Source organism: Equus caballus, chromosome 6 (assembly GCF_041296265.1).
Source record: "Equus caballus isolate H_3958 breed thoroughbred chromosome 6, TB-T2T, whole genome shotgun sequence".
Taxonomy (NCBI): domain Eukaryota; kingdom Metazoa; phylum Chordata; class Mammalia; order Perissodactyla; family Equidae; genus Equus; species Equus caballus.
Window position 1 is genome coordinate 39,458,012 of NC_091689.1, and position 19,290 is coordinate 39,477,301.

Genomic DNA, 19,290 nt, shown 5'->3' on the forward strand with positions numbered 1-19,290 from the left:
GGCCCGGTCTCATCGTCGTCCGGCTCATCAAGCCGCTCGGTCAGAGGGATCGTCTTTTCGGTCCCAAGTTTCAGCGCCTTCCTCTGCTTTTGCTCTTCAGTGGTCCTTGGAGGATGCTGGGTTTCCTCCTCCAGGTGACCTTCGATCCCTTTCAGTTGAGACCCCTCAGATTCTAGTTGTGTCCCGGCGTCGAGGGTGTTCGGGTCAACCACTGGAGCGGCTCGAGCCCGTTGTCTCTGTGGCTCCAGTGCTTCCCTCAGGTGACTGCCTTCTTCTTGCAGGGAGGCGAGCCTCGTGTCTCCTTCCTCGAGGCTTTCCCGCAGAGTTGCGGTGTCTCTCCGAGCTGGAGTTGCCGGTCTCTCCTTCTCGGGTGGTCCGGTCGCCCGAATGGCTTCCGTCTCCGTTCTCCCCGAGTCGGGTAAGTCTGGCAGCTTTTGCGTCCCCTCCCTCAGCACACCTCTGGTGAAGTCAGAGAGGTGTGCGGGGAGGGAAGCCACGCTGCCGCCCACTCGCCCCAGGGAATGGCCTAAGCCGGAGCCGAGGCCGGGGCGGCCAAACCAGGAGGCCATCGCTGCGGGTCACAGCACTGACCTGGTGCGCTCCGCGAAGAGCGTCCAGCCCAGTCGGACAGCCCCGCCAAGTGTCAGGGCCCCGGCGGCTGCGCGAGGCTAAGAGTCAAATCACAGCCAGGCGCTGCTAGGCAACGGCGGGCTGGCGGCCTGGGGGCGGGGCCTGGGCGGGGCTGGGGCGGGGCCTGGGCGGGGCCTGGGCGGGGCGCGGGCTCCAACCGTTGGGCTCGGGGCTCCCGGAGGGGAGGGGAGGGGCTGCCCGCAACCGCGAGGCCTGCCGCCTGGCCCTCACCCATGGCCACCTCCTGACACGCGTGCCCCGCTCCGCCCCCCTCCACCCCCCACCGCCAGCCCCGTGGGCCTCCGCTCATCCCCAGGGCTTCCCACCACGGCGGTGGGCCCCCCTCTCCCTCTGCTTCAGTGCCGCCCCCGGGGGCCAGGCGGCCCCCCTGCCCCCTGGGGCCGCCCGCCAGGAACGCCGCGCTGAAGGCCGCCAACCCCACACCACCGCCACCTGTGCGCGGGGCAGCGCGTGTGGGCAGAAAGGACCCCAGGGCTCTGGCTGCCGCCAAGCGCCTCCCACGCTCCCTCCTGTCCTGCGGCCGGGGATCTTCCCAGCCGGCTTGGAGAACACTCGGAGGGCCAAGGTAGGTGGGGACCCGCCTCCACCTGCAGAGTTCCGACGAGTGTGTTTGGACACACGTCGGCCCCCTGCGCGGAAGCACGACCCTCCTGAGCACCCTGACCGTGGCCATCCCCCACACAGTCGCCGGGGTCCTTGCCCCGCCGCCTCGCCGCCCTCTTCCTGCGGCCCTGCCTGGAGAAGCGGTCCCCGGGAGGAGCCTGGGGGCTCTCGGGCGCCACAGGCGGGGTGTGGCACACCGCGTGCACGCTGTGCGCCCGCTTCTGTCAGCGCGGGGCGGGCTGTGGTCGGGGAAGGGAGTCTTCCCCATGCGTCGAGCGGGCGGTGGAGCGGGGAAAGGACCCAGAGGTGCTCGTGGAGCGCGCGGCCCCCAGCCCCGCTGAGCCCGGCGGAACGTCGTCCTCGGGGCCCGACTCGGCGCCGGCGGCCGAGGCCCGGCTGCGCGCCGCCCCCTGGGCCTGCCGTGCGCTCCTGCCCCGGCGCGGGGCGCGGGGGCGGCGCGGCTGGCCCCGCGGGCCTGGGGACCCGCCGCCGCAGCGACCAGAAAGTCCCGGTCAGCCTGCCCCGAGCTCCGCGGGCCTGGGAGCCCGGCGCCGCCGCCCCCGCCGCCGCCGCCGCCGGCTCGGCAGTGTCGCGCGGGAGCAGCCGCCAGGCCGTCCCGATGCGCGCGCCAGGAGCCCCGCAGGCTGGGGAGCCGCCGCCGCCGCCGCCGCCGCCGCCGCCAGGTAGTGGCCGTTGCACTGCGGGAGGCCGCGGGCCCACCAGAGCATGGGCAGGTGAGGGCCCCGGGCGGCCGCCTCCCTCCGTGCACCCGTCGGGGTCTCCACCGCCCGGGCCCCGCCCCCGGGAGCAGGGACCTGCGCCTTCTCCTGTCCTGCCGGCGACCCTGGCGCCCGTGCTGGCTGCCTGGGGCCACCACTCCCATCCCTGGGGCGCGTGCCTTTGCACAGGCGATGACGGCGGCGCTGGGGTGGGGGGCGCGGGGCGGGGCGGGGCGCGGCGGGCTGGCGGGTGCTGGGACCGGATTCTCAGCCTTGGGCTCCAGCGGGGCGGGGTGGGGGGGCGATTAAGGAGTGACGCGGGGTGGTCGTGGGGGCAGGGCGCGCCGCGCAGACCCTTGAGGTCCAAGTGCAGACAGCGGAAATCTGTAAAGGGGCTTCCAGCCGGTGGGATCCCCTCGGTGCGTGCGTTTCCCTTGGGCCTTCAGGGAAGCGGGAGGCGGTGCTGCCTCCAGCCCAGGGCGAGGAGGAAGGAGCGGTGCCAGTTGTTGCCCGCGTGAAATTTGGAATCGGGAGCAGGATGCAGGCGCCGGGCGCCAGTGAAAGGAAAAAGGGTTCTCCGGATCCTCTTCCTCCCTTTGGCTTTGGCAGCAGCTGCTTCTCCGTGTTGCTTTGGTCCTGCTGCCGTGCTCTTCCGGCGGGCGCTGAGTGTGAAATGCCCCAGGAAGCGGGGCGGGGAAGAGGTTGAGGATGGAAGAAGGCGAGCCGGCATGGGTGGGGGGAGCAGGCGGTGCAGGAAAGGGGATCCACCTTTCCTTGCTCTCCGCTGCTTGCTGCCTTTCCCTGAGCCTTGGACTTCCACCCCTTCCGCCTCCGCCCGTCCTCCCGTCCTCCCGTCCAACCTCTCTCTCCTCTGAGTCCTGCCAAGAAGAGGCAGGTCGAACACTTGCGGTGTGCACTGGATCGAAGGGATTACCCTGCTAGGATTAGGCTCGCTCGATGAGCTTGAAGTCCTTTGAGTCAGAACCTGTTTGGGGTCTGCAGAGAGTCGCACGTGGCGGGAGGGTGGCCCGCGTGTGGGTGAGGAGCAGGGAGGAAGGCTGCAGGGGCGAGGCCTTGGAGATTCTGCTCCAGTTTGGCCTGCAGGCAGTGGAGAACCCTGGATTCCTTTCAAGCAGGGAAGCGATGGGACCACACACAAACTCAGGTCCGGGTACCCGATTTCGCAGCCAAGCCAATCAGTGAGAAGTCAGGGGTGCAGCAAGGAAAGAGGTTTATGATCAAGAGGCGGCCAGACAAGGAGGTGGGCGTAAAACTCAAACCCGCCTCCTCAAAGGGAAAACAAAACGTTGGGGCGTTTATCTGGGGTTGGGGTAGGGGTGGGACCAGGAGAGCGCTGGGGGTGAAGCTTGAAGAGTCCTCTGCTCAGGTGCGACTGTCACTCGTATTTCTTCGTGGGTCACAAGTGCGAAGTCAGTGGGGTTCGACGCGTTGCACGCCGAGGATCTCTGTCCGTGACGCGGAAAGTGGGCGATCCGTCATTTCAGCTGGTCCAAGCCTCTGCACGATGTCCGCTCGGGCGGGGTCCGGGGGGGCTGCCATCAAGCTGCTCTCTGATCTGCCGTCTTCCTGTTGTTCTGCAAAACAACCTCAGAAACTTTGGTTACTTTCTCGCCCACGTCCGCCCCTGTGGGGGCCGGGCACCGTGTTGTCAGTAACGGCAGGGTTTTCCTCTTGGGTCACCCTCCCAACAGTGTGGAGGATGGGTTCAAGCGGGGAGGGGGGGGTGCGGTGTGCCAGGAGGCCAGCCGGCAAGATCAGTAAGGAGTCTACTGGGCTGGTTGCGTGCAAGAGACAGGAAGGCATGCGGCAGAGCAGCGGGGACGGCAAAGACGGGAAGGCGCTCGGCTCCCTTTGGGAGTCGGTAGGCTGCCAAGTGGGTGAGACAGAGAGCTCAAGCGTGGCCCTGAGGCCTCTCGCTCTCGGGGGTGGGGATGAGATGGGCAGAGGTTTTCTGAGGTGATGAAAGGAAGGTAAGAGGAGGGGGAGGGTTCTTTTGGAGGATACCGGGCTCCCTTTTGGACGTGTCGGTTTTGAGAAGCCTTTGGACATCCCGAGAGGTGCGTCCAGCAGGCAGTTAGAGAAAGCAGCGTGGAGTCAGGGGCAGGGTGACGTCAGTCGTACGCACTCAGAAGCCCTGGGCATCCGGGGGGCGAGTCGAATCGTAGGAGAGCGCATGAGCTTGCTCTGAGACCCGAGGGGTTCCTGTTCCCTGAAGACCGTGCCTTGCCTTCGAGAACAGAACCCTTGGAGAAGTGGTCGGGAGGAGAAGCCGCAGAGGAAAGGGAGACAGAGGGGTCTGAGGTTAGGAAGGGCACCTGGGGAGGGGGCCATCCCCCAGAGAAAGAGGGTGGCGAGAACTTGCAGAGACTGAAGGCGTGGGCAGCATTCCTCAGACACCACAGAGAGTTTAGGAAGACGGAGGAACCGAAGGGCGTGCCCTGGCCTCTTGCTAGGACGGGACGGCGACGAGATTTGGGGAGTCTTTCGAGGAGCCGGTGAGAGACGAGGCGATGACTGGATGGCTGACGAGGAGTCGAGGTCTTTTGGCAGCAGCTTAGCCGTGAAAGGTAGAGAGAGAAGGCGGTGGTGGAGGAGCGGAAAGGAGAGGTGTGGATGCTGGGAGAGACTTGGGTGTGCTCAGCGGCTTAAGGAAAGAGACGGGCCGAAGAGAAAGCAGCTGGCCAACTGAGGGAACGAGATCTTTGGGGGAGGCTGAGCAGACGGTTCCCAGGGCACCCCACGTGGAGCCAGGACCCTGGAACTGCCAAGCTGAATCCCTCTTCCTGGAAAACCAAAGGGAAAGGGGAGGGGTGGGTGGAGAGAAATAGAGGGACGTTCAAACGGGGGTGGGGGGTGGTGCGGGGAAACGGAGAGTTCTTGACCAGCTGGCCTCTGATCTCTTCGGGTACCGAACGGGTATGAGGACGATCCCGCTTGAGGCAGGCGATGGAGATGATTTGGAGGGGCTGTTGAGGAAACGGGGCGGGGTGGGGGGGGGTTGACCACGGCCCTCTGATGGGCTTGGGGGCGGAAGCGGCTTCCATGCCCATCGCGAGGCGCCGGTTCAGTCAGTCGGTGTCCATCCGGACCACAGACCACAGACCCCTGCTTTGGAAAACAACAAGAAGCAGTTCGTAAACCCTTGCAAAGATCTCTGAGGTCTGGTGACTGGCTTTGCAACCCAAAGCGAGTCAGGGAATAAGATCCTCCCGTGCTTAGGAGTTTTCCTGTCTGTCCCAGAGGCCGCAGAGCACCCGAGGGCGGTTTCCCAGGCAGTGGAAAGATGAGGAGGACCGAGCCGGGGGAAAGCAAGCTTTCCTCGTGAAGTTTGGATGCCCGCTGCACGTTGGTGCCCTTCCCCTTTCTTCCTACTGTCCCGGGAGTGGGCGCCCTCGCGCGCTTTCTGATGCTGCAGCACTAAGGCAAGTGAGGTTCCCGCTCCCCGAGGGAAAGCTCAATAAACGCCCCCCTCCCCCCACCCCCACCCTTCCCACCCCCCCACTCTTCCCACACCCCCACCCCCCACCCGCCCGCAACCCCCCCACCTCCCAGACCCAACCCCCACCCCCCCACCCCACGCCCCCCAGCTCCTCCCAGACGGTGACAGCGTGACAAACAGAATCGGAAGCGTCCTTGGCCCACAGCCTGCGATCCCACCCGTGCCGCGCCTGCTCTCCAGAGAAGTGACGTCCGTCCGCTTTAAGGTGGGTGGCTACCTGCAGCGACACCCTTTTGAAAGCGCGAACCATAGCTATTTCTTTGAAAGCTCCAGTGAAGCCGCAGAGAAACCTGTGAGCTTTAGCACAAGGCCACTTTGTGCTAAGGAACCCGCAGCGAGGGACCGGCTTTCCTGAAGGCGCCGTCGTCTCCTCTGCGGCTTGGGGAGCCTCTAGGGCTTGGACAGGCCTTGGAGCAGCCCGGCAGCACTCTTGGCGGGTGGCAGCAGCCAAGGTGTGCCGGTGGGCACGACGTCGGTCACGGCGTCTAAGAGAAGGTGCCCAGACCCTCCGGTTCCGGGGCCGGGTGGGTCGATGAGAGACACGGCTGGGCAGCAGGGATTCCCGTCCGATCTTCTGGGGGTGGCTGCGAGGGCGGTTCTCAGAAGAGCTGGCACGTTCTTAGGCAGTCTCTTCCTGGCGGGTGCTCCGGGACGCTTCCTGGGCTGAGCGGGGAGCTGTCGTGGTGGAGAAGCTCCCTGAGACTCAGCTTCTAGAAAGTTCACGAAAAGCTCCGAGAAGGAACTCTTGAGCTCGGATTGCTGGTTGGGTCTCCGAGGAGGAGGCGTGTCGGGGGCACTGCGGGATCCGAGCCGCCCGGTCACCCATCCGGTAAGGCCGCCCTGCTCTTCCTGCAGCAACTGCTCCATGGCCTCCCTTTCCACACCCAGGGTGCTTCCCATCCGTCGGAACGCTTCCCGGCGTTCGTGTCTGGCGCTTTGCAAGGCGTCCGTGAAGAGCTTTCTCAGGAGGGCCTTGTCTGCTTTTCCTTCCAGGGTGCTCACTAAGTCGGTCCACTTCTTTTGGACGTCCTCCAGCACTTCCCGTCGGGCCTCGTCTTGTCGCTGCAGTTCTCCGATCTGCTCCTCCTGCAGGCGCGAGGCGGCTTGCGCTCTCTCCAGCCGTCCCTGCAGCGACCTCAGCTTCCCTTCCAGGCCGTCTGCCTTTTGCATCCACTCGGCCAGGACCACCTTCAGGTTGGCCAGGGCTCCGGCCTGCTGCTTCTCTGCTTCCCGGGAGGCGGACAGCTGGAGGGCAGTCTCCTCTTTCTGCTGGGTGACCGCAGCCAGTTGTTCCTGCAGGGACCCGACCCGGGCAGCGGCCCGCTGGCTCGCCTTCTGCATGGCGTGGGAAGATGACAGGAGCCTCTCCTCTAGCGCCGTGACTTTCCTCCTGAGTTGAGCCGCTCTGTCTTCTGCCAGCCGCGCTGCCCGGAGATGCCAGTCTTCGCATTCTGAAGCCTGCGTCCGAGACCTCCCCAGCTCCTGGCCTAGGCGCGCTCCCTTGTCGCGCAAAAGGCGAACCTCCTCCCGCAGGGCGCACTTTTCCGCTCGTTCCTGTCTCAGCGCCAGCGCCGCCTCATCTCTCTCGTGCTGAAAGACAATGCTCTTTTCCTGCATGGAGGTCACTGCATTGAGAAGCTGGCTGAATTCCCCAGCCCGGCCCTCTTCTTTTTCTCTCAGGAGGCACTCAAAAGCCAGAGCCTTCTTCTTCACGGAGACGCATTCGAATTCCTTCTCCCTCAGCATCGTAGAGAGGCGCCTGTTCGTCTCTTGTAAGGCTTGGTTTTCGGTGTCCTTCTCCCTGGACCTTGCCAGCAGTTTTGCATTCTCCCGTTTGACTTGGCACGCATCCGCTTCCAGATGGACTATCCTCTCCTTCAGGTTTGTCACCGCCTGCCTCAACAGTTCGTTTTCGCTCGCTTGGGTCGTGAGGGTTTCCCTCAGAGAAAGGAATTCCTCCCTCTGCGCCTCGATTAAGAGCTCTCTGTCCTCCAGCGTGTTCTGTAAAGCCTCCTGTTTCTCCTTGAGCCGCTGAATTTCGGAATCCGTCTGTGCGTGCCGTTCTCTCTCCCGTTCCGAGGTGGCGGCCATCGCCTCGGACAGTCTCTGAGTCTCCTCCTGGAGGCTTCTGATGGCTGCGTCTTTTTCCTCCGTGGCTCGCCTTAAGGCTTCCACCTCTGCTGGCGGCCCTTTCGAAGACTCGCCCGGCGCCTCGGACTTAATTGCCTCCTGAGAGCCGGCCGCCTCGCAAGTCCGCGACGATGCGGCGGGCGGCTGTGGTGACGTGAGGGCGGGTGGACCCAAGAGAACCTCCTTGGCATTGCAGAGCTGCTCTAGGCCGAGCTGCATCTGTGCCAGTCTCTTCCCCAAGAGCCGGAGTTGGGTCGCATCCCCTCGAGGACGCGGGAACGGGGCGGCAGAGTGCATCTGTCGCCGACGCTTCTCCTCGCTGTCCACTAAGGCCCGTGCCTCGAGTGGTGGGAGTTCTTTCTGAAGTTGGGATGACTCCCGCTGCAGATGGTGCACCTCGGTGAGCACCAGCCGCTGCCACTCCTCCAGCACGTTGACCCGCTGCTTCAACGTGTCCCGTTCCCGGAGAAGCTCCTCCCACTGATTCGCGTCCACGCCCCGAACCTCATGGCCGGCGTCGGACGTTTGCCAGATGGTCAGTAAAGTCTGACATTTCTGGCTCAAGGCACCGATTTCAATGTCTTTGGCTCGGACGAGGCGTGATAAGTGCCGGATCGCTTCTCGAAACATGTCCTCACCGCCGCTGTCAGATCGAGGGCGCCGTGTCTGACTTTCGCCTCGCAGCTTCGCGAGCTCTGCTTCTTTGGCCACCAGCAGGTCCATCATTGTGTGATACGCCCTTTTCAGGTGGCTGTTTTCCCTCAGCTTCTCGTCGAAAACGGCCAACACCCGTTCCCTTTCCAAAGCAGAGGCTTGCAGTTGCTGCTGGAGGCCCCCCGCATCCTGGACGGAGGCAGCCGAAGCTAGGCGAGCGGGAAGGCCCTGGCTCTGCCAGTCTTGCGGCCGGATCGTCTGAGTTCGTGGCCCGGTCTCATCGTCGTCCGGCTCATCAAGCCGCTCGGTCAGAGGGATCGTCTTTTCGGTCCCAAGTTTCAGCGCCTTCCTCTGCTTTTGCTCTTCAGTGGTCCTTGGAGGATGCTGGGTTTCCTCCTCCAGGTGACCTTCGATCCCTTTCAGTTGAGACCCCTCAGATTCTAGTTGTGTCCCGGCGTCGAGGGTGTTCGGGTCAACCACTGGAGCGGCTCGAGCCCGTTGTCTCTGTGGCTCCAGTGCTTCCCTCAGGTGACTGCCTTCTTCTTGCAGGGAGGCGAGCCTCGTGTCTCCTTCCTCGAGGCTTTCCCGCAGAGTTGCGGTGTCTCTCCGAGCTGGAGTTGCCGGTCTCTCCTTCTCGGGTGGTCCGGTCGCCCGAATGGCTTCCGTCTCCGTTCTCCCCGAGTCGGGTAAGTCTGGCAGCTTTTGCGTCCCCTCCCTCAGCACACCTCTGGTGAAGTCAGAGAGGTGTGCGGGGAGGGAAGCCACGCTGCCGCCCACTCGCCCCAGGGAATGGCCTAAGCCGGAGCCGAGGCCGGGGCGGCCAAACCAGGAGGCCATCGCTGCGGGTCACAGCACTGACCTGGTGCGCTCCGCGAAGAGCGTCCAGCCCAGTCGGACAGCCCCGCCAAGTGTCAGGGCCCCGGCGGCTGCGCGAGGCTAAGAGTCAAATCACAGCCAGGCGCTGCTAGGCAACGGCGGGCTGGCGGCCTGGGGGCGGGGCCTGGGCGGGGCTGGGGCGGGGCCTGGGCGGGGCCTGGGCGGGGCGCGGGCTCCAACCGTTGGGCTCGGGGCTCCCGGAGGGGAGGGGAGGGGCTGCCCGCAACCGCGAGGCCTGCCGCCTGGCCCTCACCCATGGCCACCTCCTGACACGCGTGCCCCGCTCCGCCCCCCTCCACCCCCCACCGCCAGCCCCGTGGGCCTCCGCTCATCCCCAGGGCTTCCCACCACGGCGGTGGGCCCCCCTCTCCCTCTGCTTCAGTGCCGCCCCCGGGGGCCAGGCGGCCCCCCTGCCCCCTGGGGCCGCCCGCCAGGAACGCCGCGCTGAAGGCCGCCAACCCCACACCACCGCCACCTGTGCGCGGGGCAGCGCGTGTGGGCAGAAAGGACCCCAGGGCTCTGGCTGCCGCCAAGCGCCTCCCACGCTCCCTCCTGTCCTGCGGCCGGGGATCTTCCCAGCCGGCTTGGAGAACACTCGGAGGGCCAAGGTAGGTGGGGACCCGCCTCCACCTGCAGAGTTCCGACGAGTGTGTTTGGACACACGTCGGCCCCCTGCGCGGAAGCACGACCCTCCTGAGCACCCTGACCGTGGCCATCCCCCACACAGTCGCCGGGGTCCTTGCCCCGCCGCCTCGCCGCCCTCTTCCTGCGGCCCTGCCTGGAGAAGCGGTCCCCGGGAGGAGCCTGGGGGCTCTCGGGCGCCACAGGCGGGGTGTGGCACACCGCGTGCACGCTGTGCGCCCGCTTCTGTCAGCGCGGGGCGGGCTGTGGTCGGGGAAGGGAGTCTTCCCCATGCGTCGAGCGGGCGGTGGAGCGGGGAAAGGACCCAGAGGTGCTCGTGGAGCGCGCGGCCCCCAGCCCCGCTGAGCCCGGCGGAACGTCGTCCTCGGGGCCCGACTCGGCGCCGGCGGCCGAGGCCCGGCTGCGCGCCGCCCCCTGGGCCTGCCGTGCGCTCCTGCCCCGGCGCGGGGCGCGGGGGCGGCGCGGCTGGCCCCGCGGGCCTGGGGACCCGCCGCCGCAGCGACCAGAAAGTCCCGGTCAGCCTGCCCCGAGCTCCGCGGGCCTGGGAGCCCGGCGCCGCCGCCCCCGCCGCCGCCGCCGCCGGCTCGGCAGTGTCGCGCGGGAGCAGCCGCCAGGCCGTCCCGATGCGCGCGCCAGGAGCCCCGCAGGCTGGGGAGCCGCCGCCGCCGCCGCCGCCGCCGCCGCCAGGTAGTGGCCGTTGCACTGCGGGAGGCCGCGGGCCCACCAGAGCATGGGCAGGTGAGGGCCCCGGGCGGCCGCCTCCCTCCGTGCACCCGTCGGGGTCTCCACCGCCCGGGCCCCGCCCCCGGGAGCAGGGACCTGCGCCTTCTCCTGTCCTGCCGGCGACCCTGGCGCCCGTGCTGGCTGCCTGGGGCCACCACTCCCATCCCTGGGGCGCGTGCCTTTGCACAGGCGATGACGGCGGCGCTGGGGTGGGGGGCGCGGGGCGGGGCGGGGCGCGGCGGGCTGGCGGGTGCTGGGACCGGATTCTCAGCCTTGGGCTCCAGCGGGGCGGGGTGGGGGGGCGATTAAGGAGTGACGCGGGGTGGTCGTGGGGGCAGGGCGCGCCGCGCAGACCCTTGAGGTCCAAGTGCAGACAGCGGAAATCTGTAAAGGGGCTTCCAGCCGGTGGGATCCCCTCGGTGCGTGCGTTTCCCTTGGGCCTTCAGGGAAGCGGGAGGCGGTGCTGCCTCCAGCCCAGGGCGAGGAGGAAGGAGCGGTGCCAGTTGTTGCCCGCGTGAAATTTGGAATCGGGAGCAGGATGCAGGCGCCGGGCGCCAGTGAAAGGAAAAAGGGTTCTCCGGATCCTCTTCCTCCCTTTGGCTTTGGCAGCAGCTGCTTCTCCGTGTTGCTTTGGTCCTGCTGCCGTGCTCTTCCGGCGGGCGCTGAGTGTGAAATGCCCCAGGAAGCGGGGCGGGGAAGAGGTTGAGGATGGAAGAAGGCGAGCCGGCATGGGTGGGGGGAGCAGGCGGTGCAGGAAAGGGGATCCACCTTTCCTTGCTCTCCGCTGCTTGCTGCCTTTCCCTGAGCCTTGGACTTCCACCCCTTCCGCCTCCGCCCGTCCTCCCGTCCTCCCGTCCAACCTCTCTCTCCTCTGAGTCCTGCCAAGAAGAGGCAGGTCGAACACTTGCGGTGTGCACTGGATCGAAGGGATTACCCTGCTAGGATTAGGCTCGCTCGATGAGCTTGAAGTCCTTTGAGTCAGAACCTGTTTGGGGTCTGCAGAGAGTCGCACGTGGCGGGAGGGTGGCCCGCGTGTGGGTGAGGAGCAGGGAGGAAGGCTGCAGGGGCGAGGCCTTGGAGATTCTGCTCCAGTTTGGCCTGCAGGCAGTGGAGAACCCTGGATTCCTTTCAAGCAGGGAAGCGATGGGACCACACACAAACTCAGGTCCGGGTACCCGATTTTGCAGCCAAGCCAATCAGTGAGAAGTCAGGGGTGCAGCAAGGAAAGAGGTTTATGATCAAGAGGCGGCCAGACAAGGAGGTGGGCGTAAAACTCAAACCCGCCTCCTCAAAGGGAAAACAAAACGTTGGGGCGTTTATCTGGGGTTGGGGTAGGGGTGGGACCAGGAGAGCGCTGGGGGTGAAGCTTGAAGAGTCCTCTGCTCAGGTGCGACTGTCACTCGTATTTCTTCGTGGGTCACAAGTGCGAAGTCAGTGGGGTTCGACGCGTTGCACGCCGAGGATCTCTGTCCGTGACGCGGAAAGTGGGCGATCCGTCATTTCAGCTGGTCCAAGCCTCTGCACGATGTCCGCTCGGGCGGGGTCCGGGGGGGCTGCCATCAAGCTGCTCTCTGATCTGCCGTCTTCCTGTTGTTCTGCAAAACAACCTCAGAAACTTTGGTTACTTTCTCGCCCACGTCCGCCCCTGTGGGGGCCGGGCACCGTGTTGTCAGTAACGGCAGGGTTTTCCTCTTGGGTCACCCTCCCAACAGTGTGGAGGATGGGTTCAAGCGGGGAGGGGGGGGTGCGGTGTGCCAGGAGGCCAGCCGGCAAGATCAGTAAGGAGTCTACTGGGCTGGTTGCGTGCAAGAGACAGGAAGGCATGCGGCAGAGCAGCGGGGACGGCAAAGACGGGAAGGCGCTCGGCTCCCTTTGGGAGTCGGTAGGCTGCCAAGTGGGTGAGACAGAGAGCTCAAGCGTGGCCCTGAGGCCTCTCGCTCTCGGGGGTGGGGATGAGATGGGCAGAGGTTTTCTGAGGTGATGAAAGGAAGGTAAGAGGAGGGGGAGGGTTCTTTTGGAGGATACCGGGCTCCCTTTTGGACGTGTCGGTTTTGAGAAGCCTTTGGACATCCCGAGAGGTGCGTCCAGCAGGCAGTTAGAGAAAGCAGCGTGGAGTCAGGGGCAGGGTGACGTCAGTCGTACGCACTCAGAAGCCCTGGGCATCCGGGGGGCGAGTCGAATCGTAGGAGAGCGCATGAGCTTGCTCTGAGACCCGAGGGGTTCCTGTTCCCTGAAGACCGTGCCTTGCCTTCGAGAACAGAACCCTTGGAGAAGTGGTCGGGAGGAGAAGCCGCAGAGGAAAGGGAGACAGAGGGGTCTGAGGTTAGGAAGGGCACCTGGGGAGGGGGCCATCCCCCAGAGAAAGAGGGTGGCGAGAACTTGCAGAGACTGAAGGCGTGGGCAGCATTCCTCAGACACCACAGAGAGTTTAGGAAGACGGAGGAACCGAAGGGCGTGCCCTGGCCTCTTGCTAGGACGGGACGGCGACGAGATTTGGGGAGTCTTTCGAGGAGCCGGTGAGAGACGAGGCGATGACTGGATGGCTGACGAGGAGTCGAGGTCTTTTGGCAGCAGCTTAGCCGTGAAAGGTAGAGAGAGAAGGCGGTGGTGGAGGAGCGGAAAGGAGAGGTGTGGATGCTGGGAGAGACTTGGGTGTGCTCAGCGGCTTAAGGAAAGAGACGGGCCGAAGAGAAAGCAGCTGGCCAACTGAGGGAACGAGATCTTTGGGGGAGGCTGAGCAGACGGTTCCCAGGGCACCCCACGTGGAGCCAGGACCCTGGAACTGCCAAGCTGAATCCCTCTTCCTGGAAAACCAAAGGGAAAGGGGAGGGGTGGGTGGAGAGAAATAGAGGGACGTTCAAACGGGGGTGGGGGGTGGTGCGGGGAAACGGAGAGTTCTTGACCAGCTGGCCTCTGATCTCTTCGGGTACCGAACGGGTATGAGGACGATCCCGCTTGAGGCAGGCGATGGAGATGATTTGGAGGGGCTGTTGAGGAAACGGGGCGGGGTGGGGGGGGGTTGACCACGGCCCTCTGATGGGCTTGGGGGCGGAAGCGGCTTCCATGCCCATCGCGAGGCGCCGGTTCAGTCAGTCGGTGTCCATCCGGACCACAGACCACAGACCCCTGCTTTGGAAAACAACAAGAAGCAGTTCGTAAACCCTTGCAAAGATCTCTGAGGTCTGGTGACTGGCTTTGCAACCCAAAGCGAGTCAGGGAATAAGATCCTCCCGTGCTTAGGAGTTTTCCTGTCTGTCCCAGAGGCCGCAGAGCACCCGAGGGCGGTTTCCCAGGCAGTGGAAAGATGAGGAGGACCGAGCCGGGGGAAAGCAAGCTTTCCTCGTGAAGTTTGGATGCCCGCTGCACGTTGGTGCCCTTCCCCTTTCTTCCTACTGTCCCGGGAGTGGGCGCCCTCGCGCGCTTTCTGATGCTGCAGCACTAAGGCAAGTGAGGTTCCCGCTCCCCGAGGGAAAGCTCAATAAACGCCCCCCTCCCCCCACCCCCACCCTTCCCACCCCCCCACTCTTCCCACACCCCCACCCCCCACCCGCCCGCAACCCCCCCACCTCCCAGACCCAACCCCCACCCCCCCACCCCACGCCCCCCAGCTCCTCCCAGACGGTGACAGCGTGACAAACAGAATCGGAAGCGTCCTTGGCCCACAGCCTGCGATCCCACCCGTGCGGCGCCTGCTCTCCAGAGAAGTGACGTCCGTCCGCTTTAAGGTGGGTGGCTACCTGCAGCGACACCCTTTTGAAAGCGCGAACCATAGCTATTTCTTTGAAAGCTCCAGTGAAGCCGCAGAGAAACCTGTGAGCTTTAGCACAAGGCCACTTTGTGCTAAGGAACCCGCAGCGAGGGACCGGCTTTCCTGAAGGCGCCGTCGTCTCCTCTGCGGCTTGGGGAGCCTCTAGGGCTTGGACAGGCCTTGGAGCAGCCCGGCAGCACTCTTGGCGGGTGGCAGCAGCCAAGGTGTGCCGGTGGGCACGACGTCGGTCACGGCGTCTAAGAGAAGGTGCCCAGACCCTCCGGTTCCGGGGCCGGGTGGGTCGATGAGAGACACGGCTGGGCAGCAGGGATTCCCGTCCGATCTTCTGGGGGTGGCTGCGAGGGCGGTTCTCAGAAGAGCTGGCACGTTCTTAGGCAGTCTCTTCCTGGCGGGTGCTCCGGGACGCTTCCTGGGCTGAGCGGGGAGCTGTCGTGGTGGAGAAGCTCCCTGAGACTCAGCTTCTAGAAAGTTCACGAAAAGCTCCGAGAAGGAACTCTTGAGCTCGGATTGCTGGTTGGGTCTCCGAGGAGGAGGCGTGTCGGGGGCACTGCGGGATCCGAGCCGCCCGGTCACCCATCCGGTAAGGCCGCCCTGCTCTTCCTGCAGCAACTGCTCCATGGCCTCCCTTTCCACACCCAGGGTGCTTCCCATCCGTCGGAACGCTTCCCGGCGTTCGTGTCTGGCGCTTTGCAAGGCGTCCGTGAAGAGCTTTCTCAGGAGGGCCTTGTCTGCTTTTCCTTCCAGGGTGCTCACTAAGTCGGTCCACTTCTTTTGGACGTCCTCCAGCACTTCCCGTCGGGCCTCGTCTTGTCGCTGCAGTTCTCCGATCTGCTCCTCCTGCAGGCGCGAGGCGGCTTGCGCTCTCTCCAGCCGTCCCTGCAGCGACCTCAGCTTCCCTTCCAGGCCGTCTGCCTTTTGCATCCACTCGGCCAGGACCACCTTCAGGTTGGCCAGGGCTCCGGCCTGCTGCTTCTCTGCTTCCCGGGAGGCGGACAGCTGGAGGGCAGTCTCCTCTTTCTGCTGGGTGACCGCAGCCAGTTGTTCCTGCAGGGACCCGACCCGGGCAGCGGCCCGCTGGCTCGCCTTCTGCATGGCGTGGGAAGATGACAGGAGCCTCTCCTCTAGCGCCGTGACTTTCCTCCTGAGTTGAGCCGCTCTGTCTTCTGCCAGCCGCGCTGCCCGGAGATGCCAGTCTTCGCATTCTGAAGCCTGCGTCCGAGACCTCCCCAGCTCCTGGCCTAGGCGCGCTCCCTTGTCGCGCAAAAGGCGAACCTCCTCCCGCAGGGCGCACTTTTCCGCTCGTTCCTGTCTCAGCGCCAGCGCCGCCTCATCTCTCTCGTGCTGAAAGACAATGCTCTTTTCCTGCATGGAGGTCACTGCATTGAGAAGCTGGCTGAATTCCCCAGCCCGGCCCTCTTCTTTTTCTCTCAGGAGGCACTCAAAAGCCAGAGCCTTCTTCTTCACGGAGACGCATTCGAATTCCTTCTCCCTCAGCATCGTAGAGAGGCGCCTGTTCGTCTCTTGTAAGGCTTGGTTTTCGGTGTCCTTCTCCCTGGACCTTGCCAGCAGTTTTGCATTCTCCCGTTTGACTTGGCACGCATCCGCTTCCAGATGGACTATCCTCTCCTTCAGGTTTGTCACCGCCTGCCTCAACAGTTCGTTTTCGCTCGCTTGGGTCGTGAGGGTTTCCCTCAGAGAAAGGAATTCCTCCCTCTGCGCCTCGATTAAGAGCTCTCTGTCCTCCAGCGTGTTCTGTAAAGCCTCCTGTTTCTCCTTGAGCCGCTGAATTTCGGAATCCGTCTGTGCGTGCCGTTCTCTCTCCCGTTCCGAGGTGGCGGCCATCGCCTCGGACAGTCTCTGAGTCTCCTCCTGGAGGCTTCTGATGGCTGCGTCTTTTTCCTCCGTGGCTCGCCTTAAGGCTTCCACCTCTGCTGGCGGCCCTTTCGAAGACTCGCCCGGCGCCTCGGACTTAATTGCCTCCTGAGAGCCGGCCGCCTCGCAAGTCCGCGACGATGCGGCGGGCGGCTGTGGTGACGTGAGGGCGGGTGGACCCAAGAGAACCTCCTTGGCATTGCAGAGCTGCTCTAGGCCGAGCTGCATCTGTGCCAGTCTCTTCCCCAAGAGCCGGAGTTGGGTCGCATCCCCTCGAGGACGCGGGAACGGGGCGGCAGAGTGCATCTGTCGCCGACGCTTCTCCTCGCTGTCCACTAAGGCCCGTGCCTCGAGTGGTGGGAGTTCTTTCTGAAGTTGGGATGACTCCCGCTGCAGATGGTGCACCTCGGTGAGCACCAGCCGCTGCCACTCCTCCAGCACGTTGACCCGCTGCTTCAACGTGTCCCGTTCCCGGAGAAGCTCCTCCCACTGATTCGCGTCCACGCCCCGAACCTCATGGCCGGCGTCGGACGTTTGCCAGATGGTCAGTAAAGTCTGACATTTCTGGCTCAAGGCACCGATTTCAATGTCTTTGGCTCGGACGAGGCGTGATAAGTGCCGGATCGCTTCTCGAAACATGTCCTCACCGCCGCTGTCAGATCGAGGGCGCCGTGTCTGACTTTCGCCTCGCAGCTTCGCGAGCTCTGCTTCTTTGGCCACCAGCAGGTCCATCATTGTGTGATACGCCCTTTTCAGGTGGCTGTTTTCCCTCAGCTTCTCGTCGAAAACGGCCAACACCCGTTCCCTTTCCAAAGCAGAGGCTTGCAGTTGCTGCTGGAGGCCCCCCGCATCCTGGACGGAGGCAGCCGAAGCTAGGCGAGCGGGAAGGCCCTGGCTCTGCCAGTCTTGCGGCCGGATCGTCTGAGTTCGTGGCCCGGTCTCATCGTCGTCCGGCTCATCAAGCCGCTCGGTCAGAGGGATCGTCTTTTCGGTCCCAAGTTTCAGCGCCTTCCTCTGCTTTTGCTCTTCAGTGGTCCTTGGAGGATGCTGGGTTTCCTCCTCCAGGTGACCTTCGATCCCTTTCAGTTGAGACCCCTCAGATTCTAGTTGTGTCCCGGCGTCGAGGGTGTTCGGGTCAACCACTGGAGCGGCTCGAGCCCGTTGTCTCTGTGGCTCCAGTGCTTCCCTCAGGTGACTGCCTTCTTCTTGCAGGGAGGCGAGCCTCGTGTCTCCTTCCTCGAGGCTTTCCCGCAGAGTTGCGGTGTCTCTCCGAGCTGGAGTTGCCGGTCTCTCCTTCTCGGGTGGTCCGGTCGCCCGAATGGCTTCCGTCTCCGTTCTCCCCGAGTCGGGTAAGTCTGGCAGCTTTTGCGTCCCCTCCCTCAGCACACCTCTGGTGAAGTCAGAGAGGTGTGCGGGGAGGGAAGCCACGCTGCCGCCCACTCGCCCCAGGGAATGGCCTAAGCCGGAGCCGAGGCCGGGGCGGCCAAACCAGGAGGCCATCGCTGCGGGTCACAGCACTGACCTGGTGCGCTCCGCGAAGAGCGTCCAGCCCAGTCGGACAGCCCCGCCAAGTGTCAGGGCCCCGGCGGCTGCGCGAGGCTAAGAGTCAAATCACAGCCAGGCGCTGCTAGGCAACGGCGGGCTGGCGGCCTGGGGGCGGGGCCTGGGCGGGGCTGGGGCGGGGCCTGGGCGGGGCCTGGGCGGGGCGCGGGCTCCAACCGTTGGGCTCGGGGCTCCCGGAGGGGAGGGGAGGGGCTGCCCGCAACCGCGAGGCCTGCCGCCTGGCCCTCACCCATGGCCACCTCCTGACACGCGTGCCCCGCTCCGCCCCCCTCCACCCCCCACCGCCAGCCCCGTGGGCCTCCGCTCATCCCCAGGGCTTCCCACCACGGCGGTGGGCCCCCCTCTCCCTCTGCTTCAGTGCCGCCCCCGGGGGCCAGGCGGCCCCCCTGCCCCCTGGGGCCGCCCGCCAGGAACGCCGCGCTGAAGGCCGCCAACCCCACACCACCGCCACCTGTGCGCGGGGCAGCGCGTGTGGGCAGAAAGGACCCCAGGGCTCTGGCTGCCGCCAAGCGCCTCCCACGCTCCCTCCTGTCCTGCGGCCGGGGATCTTCCCAGCCGGCTTGGAGAACACTCGGAGGGCCAAGGTAGGTGGGGACCCGCCTCCACCTGCAGAGTTCCGACGAGTGTGTTTGGACACACGTCGGCCCCCTGCGCGGAAGCACGACCCTCCTGAGCACCCTGACCGTGGCCATCCCCCACACAGTCGCCGGGGTCCTTGCCCCGCCGCCTCGCCGCCCTCTTCCTGCGGCCCTGCCTGGAGAAGCGGTCCCCGGGAGGAGCCTGGGGGCTCTCGGGCGCCACAGGCGGGGTGTGGCACACCGCGTGCACGCTGTGCGCCCGCTTCTGTCAGCGCGGGGCGGGCTGTGGTCGGGGAAGGGAGTCTTCCCCATGCGTCGAGCGGGCGGTGGAGCGGGGAAAGGACCCAGAGGTGCTCGTGGAGCGCGCGGCCCCCAGCCCCGCTGAGCCCGGCGGAACGTCGTCCTCGGGGCCCGACTCGGCGCCGGCGGCCGAGGCCCGGCTGCGCGCCGCCCCCTGGGCCTGCCGTGCGCTCCTGCCCCGGCGCGGGGCGCGGGGGCGGCGCGGCTGGCCCCGCGGGCCTGGGGACCCGCCGCCGCAGCGACCAGAAAGTCCCGGTCAGCCTGCCCCGAGCTCCGCGGGCCTGGGAGCCCGGCGCCGCCGCCGCCGCCGCCGCCGGCTCGGCAGTGTCGCGCGGGAGCAGCCGCCAGGCCGTCCCGATGCGCGCGCCAGGAGCCCCGCAGGCTGGGGAGCCGCCGCCGCCGCCGCCGCCGCCGCCGCCAGGTAGTGGCCGTTGCACTGCGGGAGGCCGCGGGCCCACCAGAGCATGGGCAGGTGAGGGCCCCGGGCGGCCGCCTCCCTCCGTGCACCCGTCGGGGTCTCCACCGCCCGGGCCCCGCCCCCGGGAGCAGGGACCTGCGCCTTCTCCTGTCCTGCCGGCGACCCTGGCGCCCGTGCTGGCTGCCTGGGGCCACCACTCCCATCCCTGGGGCGCGTGCCTTTGCACAGGCGATGACGGCGGCGCTGGGGTGGGGGGCGCGGGGCGGGGCGGG